The following is an 11,182-nucleotide window of genomic DNA, read 5'->3' as shown; positions in this document are numbered from 1 at the left end:
TATATATATATATATATATATATATATATATATATATATATATATATATATACACACATATATATATATATATATATATATATATATATATATATATATATATATATATATATATATATATATATATATATATATAAATTTTTAAAAGTAAATTGAACCGAATTCTAGAATACAGTTTTCCATTTGAGATATATTAGACATTCTTCATAAGTGACAGTCGATATGTCGCATTGCATCTGATTTAAAGTTGGATTAGTATTACAAACTAGCATCGGACCCACCGCAGCTTCCGTTGCCGAAAAAAATTAATATTTTATTTTCAGATATAATTCAACGTCAGAACTAAGTAACTGATGACAATTAAAATATTCTTACGGAGCCTTGAGTACTAATGAGTATACCATTTGGTTTGAACAATAATATACAGAAGGCTCTTTGAAGTTCCTCTTAACACGCTGAAGGTCTCAAATTAAATTATTAATTTCCTTCCTGAAATGCTTTTTCGATCTCATTAAACCCCCTCAACGGCGTAGCCTAAAATAATTTCCCATTTAAAAGAAAACCCATTTACTGAATGGACCATACAACATGAACGATTTTCAGTGTGCGAACACAGGACGCGAACTAAGCACAAAAACTACAACTGACAATCGTATGATTCTTCACTATAAATTTCATATGATTTTATACTATTTCGTCCAAATTATGCAATGTTCATATGGAATGGATATAAGCGGCAGCCCACTATGTCTCCGCTACGAAGTTCATGTTTCAAACTGGAGGATTTTAATGACATATGCGGCTCTCCGTTGTAAAGATGAAAAACCTCATTAAAAAACATTATCTTTCTTACCTTCTTCACCTTCTTTTCCTTTTTCTTCGGGTGCATCTTTTTCATAGGAACCAAACACCTGTAAAAGGGAAAGAAAAACAAGGAATTTTTAATTACTAATAATATCTTCTACTATTATTTAGAGAATGATAACTTTATAATTCTATATAAGTGGTTAATAATCGTCTAGTTACTGTTAGCGATAACATCGGTAGTGAATACTTTTAAGGTGGTGGTAGTAGTATTTAAAAAAAAACAGTCACAACCTAGATTGTTGAATACTGATATAAAATCATATTGTTCGACTTAAACAATGGTGAGAAATAAATCTACTTTAAGTTCATCATCATTATATATGGTCATGTTGTTTACCACTTTTATAACGTACAGAAGCCATATTGTTATTACTTGTTTGTCACCAGAAGGAATGCCTATAACAGAACCGCGATATGCTGGCTTCGTTTCTGAGAATACACCTTTGTTCGATCACCTAACGACAATCTTTCTCTTTGTTACAGAAGCCGTTGCTCCGTAGCCACCGGGGATGTTTTCAAGTTGATTTGACCCGTTAACCCGAGGGTGAAAATAATCGTGTTGGAAACAGCCCGAGTACATGGAAGCAAACTGACATCCGAACAAAAACATATTGTTTCTGCTCAAAGTAACAAGAGAAATAATGACCTTCTCTTGAAATGTACGCATGCATGCGTACATAAGCTTTTATCAAAACATGCACACAAATATATATATTATATGTATATATGTGTATATATACATATATATATATATATATATATATATATATATATATATATATATATATATATATATATATATATATATATATATATATATATATATATAAATCACATTAACACGTGATTCGCTCATCACATCACGGCAGATAAAAAAATAAGCGGCTGGGTGTAGATCCTGACCGGTTTCGACTTTATTTCCAAGAGAATATGAAGTCGAAACCAGTCAGGACACACACCCAGTCTCTTTACTTGTTCACCTGTGGTATTGTGTAGTACACACACACACACACACACATATGTATATATATATATATACATGTACATATATATACATATACATATATAAAATCTACTATTTCACATCATCCAAAAAATGTGTTATTTAGCATGTCAAAAAAAAATATATATATAATAAAAAATAAATACTGATGTATCTTTCGTACGACAGAAGAATAAAGACCGGGACATTTTTGAAGAGGAAGAAGATTGAATGGAAACACAAACAAACATCGACGCTGTTCTGCCTTCCTATCACGGCTTAGAGCCGATGTCCATTGTGTTTGGAGCTCTGGGAATGGAACCCCGGGAGGAGGCGATGTTCGGTGGAGCATGAAACTCCGCCGTTGTGAAAAGGAGAGGCACCGCAGCGCGCGTTCCCTTTTCATCCTTCTTCCTCGGAAGGGGAGAAAAACGAAAACTACTAATGATGATGCTGCTTGGGACGTCGAGTTGTAATAGTCATCGTGTCATTTATTCCTTAGTATCAGAATGTGTGGGAGGGATACGACGTTCTCGAGTTAAGATGGGAATCTCTCTCTATCTCTCTCCGTATATCTATTTCTCTCTCGACCATGTTTACCCATCTTGCAGTTCAAGAAGCAGAATCATATCGAAATTTTTATTACTCTGTCTTTACCTTCATGCATATGTCTCAACATTGTTTTTTCAACTCACTAGTCTACGATACAAACATGAGAAAATTGTTTAGCTCTTTGTATGTTTCTTTACAAGATGATTTATCTATCAGTCATGTTTGTACCTCCCAGTCCAAGATGAAAATTCAAAATAAAGTTTCTGTATACCTATCGCTGTCTTTACTCTGTTTTTCACCCTTCGAACATGTTTCTCTATCTTAGCAGTCCAAGACGAAAAAATAAAAAGAAAACTGTCTATTTATGTACCACCAAAATTCTCTTCGCATGCCGGCTTCTAAATTTGATTATCTGTCAGTCATGTTTCTCTGTCTTTCCATTCCGAGGTACATAATCACAAAGCATTTCTCTATATTTGTCTGTCTCTTCCTGCTCTCTGGCGAGAGAGATCTTCCACGCCCACGGTAAATTCTCCCTCAGAGAAGCAGGCGCCTTCGCTAGTTAATAGAAAGGAAATAACACGTCATTTTTCGTTTCAGACACCCTCTGCTCTCTAGAATGCCATTCCCCTTCCTTTTTTCCCATCCTCCTCATCTTCAGTCCCGCCTTCAGAACGCCATTTGAGTTCGTTCTCATTAGAGATAATTGAGCGAGTTACAATCATCGTGATCGTCTTGATTTCGTTCGAACCGGAGGATCTCTGGGTTTTTATTTTTGGGACTATATGGGATGATAAAGGGAGGATTTGCTTTGATGTTGTCAGTGTTCAGAACTATTTTTTTTGAAGCTGTTACGATAGTAACCAAATTTTCAACTGTTGTATCGGGTACTCCAGAAGTTGGCATCTTTAATAAGTACTACCTAGTGCATTTATTTACAGATTGAACAGGGCTAGCCTTCCATTCTATTGTCCTCATGTTCATACGCGATAAGAGTAAACCTTTGCGTTTCATGCTAACATTTTCTTCCTTTGTGTGGCATCAGGTTAATGGTGCCTTCTTGATCCGCACTGCTAAGTCCACAACGCTACAAGGTCAGTAACAAAAGACGGTCGAATGGATAACACTGGGTTTTGCTATTTTATAACTAAGTTTCATTTGTCTGGACAATTATTTTACTAAGTATAAAAGTTTTTATGTTGATGCCGCAGTCGTGCGAATATTTTTTTTCAGATTTTGACATTGTTTGTTTAAACCTTTTCCCAGCGTTTTTTCAGAGATTTTGATATTGTTTATCTGAATGCTTTTTTTAAACAAATTTCGGGACGGATTAGTAGGGAAGACCAAAACTCATCCGCATTAAGATATACCCAGTATTTGAGTTTATAAGCAATTTCTATAAGCCATAATAGATTCCATTATTTATCATATTAGATTTTGTTTTGAAAAACTTGAAATTCATGCTGTATGTTTAGATGTGATAGGTGCTTTCTAAAATGTCTCTCACTTTTAAGAAATTTTATGAGTTTTCAATTTTTCTCTTAATTTTTTAAACTGATATAAACCCCTATTTCAGTATGCATCCACAGTCATGCATGAACCGAAAACCGAAACATATGTTTCTCTATTCGTTTTGTTCCTTCTTGGTATTTTTTCTCCTTTCCCTTTCCATCTTTGAAGTTGTATCTTAAAGCAGTAATGCAGGGTTCATTTTTAGCTCGCCTATCCAGGCAGTCGTCTTAGAACCCTCTTGCTCCTTGCGCCTAAAAGCAGCAGCTGGAGAGTTGCAAGTAATGCATGATAATACTGGTGCAACAATAGCTAGAAGTAGCCATTCATGTGAAAAACCCTTTTAGTCCTCTGACCCACATTATCATCTGGTCTATCATAAGTCCTTCATAAAGTCCTTGGACATTTGCTTGTTCCTGCATTTTTTTCTAATGTAAGGTTGCATGTATTTTCATGAGAAATAATCACTGGCAATTGTATTGCCTTAATTTTATCGTTCATTTGAAAAGTCTTCGTGAATGTGAAAGTGAATTATAAGATTAATATTAGATCTTGCTTGCTCACGTTGCATATACGACCATATCAGATCACACTGACATTTGTGTTTACCTTTCTGTTTCCGTGTACTTAAAATATTGAAATCTTTAGACTATTTTGAAACATAAATAAAAGGGGAAAACGAATCCGAAGCGTTCTGTTCTGAATATTACCCATTTGTTGAGACAAATTCAGTATTGCATTTAAATTCCTGATAAAGAAATTTGCCACAACTTATGATTTCCGATTGCTTCGCCTGAAGAAAATTCTTTTTCCAAAGATTTCACGCAAAAATGAAAAAGATCGCTAAAATTATTTTTTAAAATTTCCTCTCACAAGAGTAAGCTTGCTTGAAGTCAAAATCAAGGGGTCAGGTGAACATCTTGAGAATGAACATCTTTTGGGAGAGCTTAATATCTTCTTAATTATTTGCAGTATAATTTCTAACCCCCTCTGCCAGTCCTCTAGTAATCTCTGACGGGGAGCATATTTCCTGGAATGATTTAACTAGCCTTATCATCATCATCATTTTGAAGGGACTCCTAATGTTTAGAACCCGTTACCATTTCCTTCAAAACATGTCCTGCGGCTTCAGCTGATAATTAAATCATGTGCATATTTGTGATTTTTAAGTATATGTATGAATGTAGGGTAATATATAAATACATACATACATACATACACACACACACACACACACACACACACACACATATATATATATATATATATATATATATATATATATATATATATATATATATATATATATATATATATATATATATATATATATAGTGATGCAGGGCACAGGGAAACACATTCAGAGGAAGACGGTCGAAAACCACACATCAATAGGCTGTCTTTTTTATTTTATAGCCAACGTTTCATAATTATTTACAGAATTACATCCTCAGGGCTGCGCATAAGAAAAGATAAAAACAATTAAAAGTACAGTCTTAGAATACATTCAAAATATTACAGAGTAAGAATAAAACGAATAAAAATAAAAACACAACCAATCTATAGGTGAGACAGTAAGGAACTAAATGGAAAGAAGCCACCACAGAAAGAAGTTAAGCTAAATACAATTGACTAGCAGACGTATGAAAGAAGTTAACCACAGAAAGAAGTTAAGCTAAATACAATTGACTAGCAGACGTATGAAGGAAGTTAACCACAGAAAGAAGTTAAGCTAAATACAACTGAATAGCAGACGTAAGAAAGAAGTTAACCACAGAAAGAAGTTAAGCTAAATACAACTGAATAGCAGACGTAAGAAAGAAGTTAACCACAGAAAGAAGTTAAGCTAAATACAATTGACTAGCAGACGTATGATGCTAGTCAATTGTATTTATCGTGTCCTTGAAAACATGTCCTCCGGCTTCAGCTGATAATGAAATCACCTGCATAGTTGTGTTTTTAGGCATATATATATATGTATGTGTGTATGCATGTATGTATATATATATATGTTTATATCAACAAATGGATAATTATATAAATACAAGAGACGAAGTTTGTGGGATTACGAGTATCTGCTTCGCTTTGTTCGGTTTGCTAGTACGGAAAAATAAAACCGGCAAAATCATCGTTGCTATTTCTGCGACTTGGAAAATCGGCGAAATCTTTTCTTCCGGCATTCCGTCATTGTTTTGCAGCAGTCAGTTCGTCTCGAAGGAATGAGACTGCTGCTTCCTTCTCTTGGGAGTCTGCATTGTCTCTGGACGCTGTTCATTTCTTTTTCTGCTTTTTCTTTTCGTTTTTTTTTTTTTGTGTGGCCAGTTGTCTCATATTTTCTTGCACTAACAAGTATGCGTTTTGCAGAGTTCTTTTGTATTGGGTGCCATTCAAAACTTTGTTTGCTGTCGAGAAGTTTGTCGAGTTAGTCGTCCCTCTAGAGACACTAATTGGCTTACAAATCCTGCGCAAATTCTCTCTCTCTCTCTCTCTCTCTCTCTCTCTCTCTCTCTCTCTCTCTCTCTCTCTCTCGTTGTTTGTAAATGTTTCTTTCTGTATGCAAACCTGAGCAACATGAAGATTATACAAAAGATCTGCATTATTTGTCAATTTGTGAATGAAGAAGAAGAAGAAGAAGAAGAAGAAGAAGAAGAGAGAGAGAGAGAGAGAGAGAGAGAGAGAGAGAGAGAGAGAGAGAGAGAGAGAGAGAGAGAAGGCGTAACAACAATATGGTTGCTTTTATCTCCAGAACTTTTGCTACTTAATAATATTATCTTTTGTCATTTACCCCTTTACGTTGGCCTCCAGATATTCATTAACACCAAAGATTTCAAAAGAAATTTAGCGCAGATTTAGGTCGTGACCATAATGTGTAAAAACTAAAGCTCCTATTATAGGCCTGGATACTTGTTGATTCACCATATTTTACTTTAGTCAGGCATAAATGGAAGTAGATTTTATTTCAGAGGCAAAGCTTTTATTGAGTAAATCCTTTTGAAAAACTAATGCCGTCTGTGTACCTAATCCTTTACCTGAAGTCTGGAGAATACACAGAGATGATACTGGAAAGATGGGCATCTGTTGGTGGACGCATGGTTGACATTTTTAACACTGTAAGCACTTCCATTTTGCTTTGTACCGTCGTTTTGTACTGACGAGTTTGCTCTCTATCCGAAGACATTATAGTGCTCCGAAGTATGTCAGCATATACCATGAAGAATGACTGCACTCTTCCAGGACTAGCCTTATTATTCTTAAAAACTTTGTTTTCGTCTTGTCAACAAAGGATACATTACGCAGACTTGCGTTACAAATATCTGATACAGGTTGAAGGAACCAACGCGATATTTTCTTTATATTTTACTCGACTTTATCTACCTTTTACATGGCTGTAATCAATTAATATAACCATTTTTCTTGCTTTGCATTTGGAAATTTGAGTCCACAGATCCTACTAATCCATGTGCTTATGTCATGATGTGTGTTGTGATTTTTATGCTTTTACAAAAGCGGAGACCCCAGGCTTGTGAAACAGGAGGATGATCATGACAATGGTCACAGCTATTATGATAAAAAAAAAAAGCTGTTATGGGACGAAAATATACATTATCACTTATGGACTAAACTACTAATTTTTCCGACGTCAGCTTTATGTACAAAATCTTTCATTCTATCAATCAACAATTCACGGATGTTCGAGTGCGCTGAACCCCCAATAGTAAAAAAAAAAAAATTCTAAATGAAAACAGAACTCTCAAATACACAATTTGCTCTTGCAAACAAACCCACATCGGCAAGAATTCACTTTCCCTCCGTCTGGATTGTATTTTTCCTTTCGCAATAAGAGCGAAGGACATCGAACAACGTCCAGAAGAAACCCTAACTTGCTCGGGTCATCTTCATTACGAGTGGAACTTGCGTTTCGATTCCCCCGAAGTTAAAAAGAGTTTTTCTTGCTCATTCTAAGACGCTGCTAATGGGGTCTTTCGTGGATTGACTCATGCTCACTTTCTGAAAGGGGAGTTTATGTGCCCATCCAAGTGTTTTTCTGAGGTTTTATGTAAGATCTTGAAGAAGTTTTCGTGTCTTCGGGTGTAGGTTACGTATATGTATGCATGCACATATACATTACACACACTTACACACACACACACACACACACACACATATATATATATGTATATATATATATATATATATATATATATATATATATATATATATATATATATATATATATATATATATATATGTTGGAAAAGCGGTGCTTTAAAATGTCTGGATAGTCCAAAAGCAACATAGCGAGTCGATCATACCAATGGGGTTTCTTCAAATTTCCTAACATTCTTGAAGCACATCTTCATAATTTTCTTGGCAGGTTTCCTTTCAGGGTCTCTTGCATAATAATTGACGAGATATTCTGTCGAAATCAGAAACTGGCAGAGGGTTGCGTATTAACCGGTATCTCGAGCCCACTTACCATTACATGTGCTTATGCTTACGTCTTTGATGGCTTGTATGGGTTGTATGATAAGCGAACTTCAAAGTGATGAGGATGTTCAATTTACCTTTGATGAGTACAAATTAAGAGGTAAATGAAGCATAGTTACATTGAAGAAACGCGCCTTTGGTTTCGTTACAAGATTTCGTTGTTCATTTATTAACCAATTCTTTGTCTGCTCGACTCCAGAAACAAAAATTAAAATCCCGATAAGATCCAAGCAAGCAGTTCATGATGCATGAAACTTCAAGTAATGGAAACCTTTAAAATTTTAAAGATGTGTAGTAAGCAAGGTACAACAACCTTCAGGAAGCTCAAGAAAAACAACAATCAGCCATTCACACGACAAATGGAAAGAAAATCCTTGCATCGCCTTGGTGTATTTTCAGGTTTTATATACGATGCACACTTACAGGCGAGGTTTATATTCAAGGAAATATACAAAATTTGGTCCAATCCACCCTTAGATTAAAACCAGCGAAAGAAAGATGATGGTTTAGTCTAAAAAATGAAAAAAGGAATAATATTTTACGGTGAAAGGAACGAAAGCTGGAGGTGTCTTTTTTAGCAATATTGCCCAGGCTGAGAAGTAAGAGCAGTTCTTTATGGCAATACTGCTTGGACGGAGGATGTAAACAATATATCGGGAAGCTGTCTGACAGCATCAGCGACTTTGGGATAAAGAGAGAAAAATACGTTGAAGGATTTCCTTCCTTTGCAAGTCCTTGCCGGTGGAGAGACGGACCTTGGAATAATGGAATAGGAGGAATTATCAGTATGAATATGTTTGTTGTGGATACCGCTTGGATTGCTGTTTGTATAGTTATTTATTTTCTACTAGCTGACAACCTGGCGCTGCCTGGGAAAACTCTGAACGACAACCGATAAACTCTCTCTCTCTCTCTCTCTCTCTCTCTCTCTCTCTCTCTCTCTCTCTCTCTCTCTCTCTCCTCCTTTCCCTCTCTTTCTCCTCCTCTAACTCTCTCTCTCTCTCTCTCTCTCTCTCTCTCTCTCTCTCTCTCTCACTTTCACTCTTTCTTCATCTCTCTGTCTCTCTCAACCCTCCTGACTTTTTCCCTCTTTTTTCTCCATATCACCCCCCCTCTACTCTCTCTCTCTCACTTCCTCTCCCTCTCTCTCTCTCCAACCATCCCTGTCACTTTCCATCTTTCTTCTCCCTAACACCCCTTCTCTCTCTCTCTCTCTCTCTCTCTCTCTCTCTCTCTCTCTCTCTCTCTCTCTCTCACTTCCTTTCCATCTTTCTTTCTCTGACTCTCTCATCCCCCTCTCTCTCTCTCCCTCCAACCCTCTTTGTCTCTTTCCCTCTTTCTTCTCCATAACACCCCCTCTACTCTCTCTCCCTCTCCAACCCTCCCTGACCTTTTCTCTCTTTCTTCTCCATAACACCCCCTCTACTCTCTCTCTCTCTCTCCAATCACCCCTGTCTCTTTCCATCTTTCTTCTCCCTAACACCCTCTCTATTCCTCTCTGTCTGTCTGTCTGTCTGTCTGTCTGTCTGTCTGTCTCCAATCACCCCTGTCTCTTTCCATCTTTCTTCTCCCTAACACCCCTTCTACTCTCTCTCTCTCTCTCTCTCTCTCTCTCTCTCTCTCTCTCTCTCTCTCTCTCTCTCTCCTTTTTCCTTTCCATCTTTCTTTCTCTCACTCTCTCCCTCTCTCTCTCTCTCCAACCCTCACTGTCTCTTTCCCTCCTTCTTCTCCCTGACACTCACTCTACTCTCTCTCTCTCTCACTTTCTCTTCCTCTCATTCTCTCTCTGTCACTTCTTTCCCAACCCCCACCCCTTTTGGTGTCATTGGTGTCTTACCCCCACAGTATTCTTTTCCAGATAGTAAGTAATATGCAGTATACCGAAATTAGGTATGATAAATTCATAAAGGTACTAAGTCTATGGGCATAACCAGCCCCGTTTCACTGGCAGAACCAGCCCCGTTTTAGGGAAACCCTTCCAACCACACCCCCTTTGGTGCCCTTTGGGGCTAGTGATGTCTTACCTTCATAGAGTTCTTTTCGAGATAGTAAGTCAGTTGTATACCAAGTTTGGTTGAAATTGCTCAATGCATTTCAGAGTGTATGTGGAACATACACACACGCATACATATACATACATACGTCCATTTTTATATATATAGAAGATTACGTTGCAAAGACGCCAGCAAGAAGGATGATTGACTTCCCATTGGTAAATGCTCAGCAAGACAGTGAAATAAAAAACAAATAATAAAGAGGGGGTTAATAGTTAAATAGATACAAAGGAACCTTCCTTTAATTGGTAATGGAGGAGAAGAGAAAACAAAGCAAGGAGAGATTTCCGGTCATGATATAAGAAAATGAATATATGTTACTTTTCCTTGTATTTATTGTAACATAATCTATTTAACTTCTTTCATGATGGAGTTTTTGCTGCTTGAATTCAGTTTATCTTACCTCTCGGTAAATGGCAGACTTCATGGAGCTTGGCAAAAACATTAGAAAAATGACAAGAATAGAGTGAAAAGGAGAAAAGGTCAACACAGTAAGAAAATTATGCATAAATGTCACAATAGTCAAAGACCTCCGAAGAAAAATTTTTATATGGTATCTAAATCATCAATAATTAGACATGAAATTGAAAATTACGTTACTATACTTAAATCCTATGAGAAACTTCATAAAATAGTGAAACTTAATAGTTCAGGAAAGACAAAGAACCCTACGAAAGATTTCGAGCCAAAGAAAAAGTGTTATCATCTCATACTTGCATTAGATTTGAGA

General features: G+C 36.3%; 1 long non-coding RNA gene across 1 annotated transcript in view; it reads right to left on the bottom strand.

The window, feature by feature from the left end:
- Positions 1–853: 853 nt before the first annotated feature.
- The window catches only part of LOC136842492 (uncharacterized), a 404,522-nt gene continuing 394,193 nt past the window's right edge, over positions 854–11,182 (bottom strand). The window contains exon 5 of the long non-coding RNA XR_010854235.1: positions 854–911. This is a non-coding gene — a long non-coding RNA (uncharacterized lncRNA). The remainder of the gene's footprint in view (positions 912–11,182) is intronic.

Source organism: Macrobrachium rosenbergii, chromosome 10, assembly GCF_040412425.1.
Source record: "Macrobrachium rosenbergii isolate ZJJX-2024 chromosome 10, ASM4041242v1, whole genome shotgun sequence".
Lineage (NCBI taxonomy): Eukaryota > Metazoa > Arthropoda > Malacostraca > Decapoda > Palaemonidae > Macrobrachium > Macrobrachium rosenbergii.
Note: the sequence above shows the minus strand (reverse complement) of the source record. Positions and strands in the feature narration are given on the sequence as shown.